Below are 2,277 nucleotides of genomic sequence, written 5' to 3' on the forward strand. Positions count from 1 at the left end.
ATGAGTCTCATGCTCCTGTTGTACTTAAAGCTATCAACAAGATAGTCAATGAATGGGAGACTCTGGGAATATTCCTTGGAATTGAAAATGAAGAGTTAAAGCTAATTCATTCAAAGAGTTTCTATCAAATAGATGTATCCCGTAAAAGACATGATAATTCACTGGTTAAAGACTGGTACTGCTACAAGGGAAAAGCTGATAAAAGCACTTGAGGATCTGGGAACAAACAATGTTGCTGTTGAAGTAAAGCGTCTACCTACACAATAATAATTATTATTAGTATTGTTATTAATTTCTTCTGGTTTCTCTTACACACACTTCCTTCTCTATTTCCCTCTGTTTATTACTTTTAGTAGATCTTAGTAGAATCTACATGTATAAATAATATTTGTGTTAGATCAACATTTTTGTCAGTTCTTTCTATTTTGAAGTTTCCATTAAATTTTTACAATACTAATAGTCAAATCATGTGCTTGCCCCATTAGATACATGCAGTGCAGCAACTTTACTCATTAGATCTACCCATGTGTATACATGTGGTGTATCTAGGAGTGTAAAGGGTCAATCCTGTGAGGTGGTCCTTCTTCAACAATCATTAGTCATATCAATCTCATTGACTGGACCACTTGTGAGACAATAGACAATGTAATGACTTCTAGTGTAACATTAAAAGATTGATACTTTTATCTTGTGTATTCATCAATGGATCTGGTGTAATGTATCAGATAATGTATGCTACACTGACCCTTAATTTTGATTTTTAGTTTAATGTGCATTACTTACATAATTTTTCAAAAGAACGGACCATACTACATGCAAGCAGTATCAAATGCAAAGCCATTGGCTGAATCAGTTACTATAACTCTAGCCTTCCAGCAGAGCCTATATATTCAGGCTACACTTTTATTATATAGTCTTCTTCAAAAGAATCAGTTTAGGTAATATTTTGAAATGATTCAAATGCAGTTCCTCATTTATTGCAGTAAATGCATCTGCTCATGCTCACATGCATGGTATAGGTGTTCCCAGTACTGTGTACTGCTCATGCTCAGATGCATGGTATAGGTGTTCCCAGTACTGTGTACTGCTCATGCTCAGATGCATGGTATAGGTGTTCCCATTACTGTATACTGCTCATGATCAGGTCACTTGAATAAAGGAATGGAGCTACCTCAAATCAGGATTGGTATAGGACTAGGTGTGGTTATTGATGATGATCCATCTAATATTGTATTAACTTCAAGATCATCAATATTTATATTAGGATTGTTCCTAGTAAATTTGTTTCGAATAGATGAACCATTAATATTGCTGTCGTTAACTAGAACTGTATAATAGTTAGTACATTGTTGGTTCTGTTGATTATAAAAATTTAATTACAAAAGAATATACACTATATACCCATGACATTATAATGAAAGACAGAGAGAGAGAATACAAGATAGAGTTAATTGTTTCATAATACATTATACTAAAGTATGTCCATTCTATACTACTGGAGACAGGGAGGATTGATGTCTTTGTGTTGGTTTCAAGGTTTTGGTTTTGGTGGTATTGGAGGAGGAATATCCAGACCACCTAACCTAGTCATGATCAGCTCTTGAGTAGTGAACTTCCTCTGGAGGAGAGGGAGGGAGAGAGAGGGAGGGAGAAAGATAAAGGGTGTGTTACTCCATACAGTATTAGCTTACATTTCCATTGACTGCTGCATGGACTACTCTTTCCTCAGTGAACAGTTTATTCTTTGGTGTTCTCTTACCAGCTGCTATTGATAGATCAGCATACAATACTTTATGAGGAGCAGCTGGAGGAGGAATGGGAGGAGGAACAGACTAGGAGGAGAGAGGGAGAGGATGCATAAGATACCATTACATGTACATGTACATTATCATTACTTTGTTGTTAACTGATGCATATACCCCTGGTTGTTCTTGTGTTGGTGCTGCCTGTGATCTCTTCCCTTTAGCAGCAATAGCCAGATCAGCATACACTGGCTTATGAGCTGATTCATCAACTAACACCTATTGAATATAACAACATGAACCTTAATTACTAATGTACATACCTATACTAATGCATTTACATGTACTTGTGGTATGTGTGTATTAGTTACTATAAGGTGGTATATCAGATTACATAAGGATAAGTTGACCTTATTATGTGAAAAGCTAAAAGGATATACTCAATTCACCCATTACCCCTCTTCCCTTCCTTTTTATGATACAATACATTATGTACATGTAGTTCATAAAACCCAATACATTATGCACACGTAGT

General features: G+C 35.6%; 1 long non-coding RNA gene across 1 annotated transcript; it reads right to left on the reverse strand.

The window, feature by feature from the left end:
- Positions 1-1,537: 1,537 nt before the first annotated feature.
- Positions 1,538-2,060, reverse strand: LOC109589915 (uncharacterized). The gene is made up of 3 exons (XR_002189010.1): positions 1,896-2,060; positions 1,692-1,832; positions 1,538-1,618 (listed from the first exon to the last, which is right to left on the reverse strand). It is a non-coding gene; the product is annotated as an uncharacterized LOC109589915 (long non-coding RNA).
- Between the last annotated feature and the right edge of the window lie 217 nt (positions 2,061-2,277).

Source organism: Amphimedon queenslandica, unplaced genomic scaffold (genome assembly GCF_000090795.2).
Source record: "Amphimedon queenslandica unplaced genomic scaffold, v1.1 AMPQUscaffold_10721, whole genome shotgun sequence".
Classification (NCBI taxonomy): domain Eukaryota; kingdom Metazoa; phylum Porifera; class Demospongiae; order Haplosclerida; family Niphatidae; genus Amphimedon; species Amphimedon queenslandica.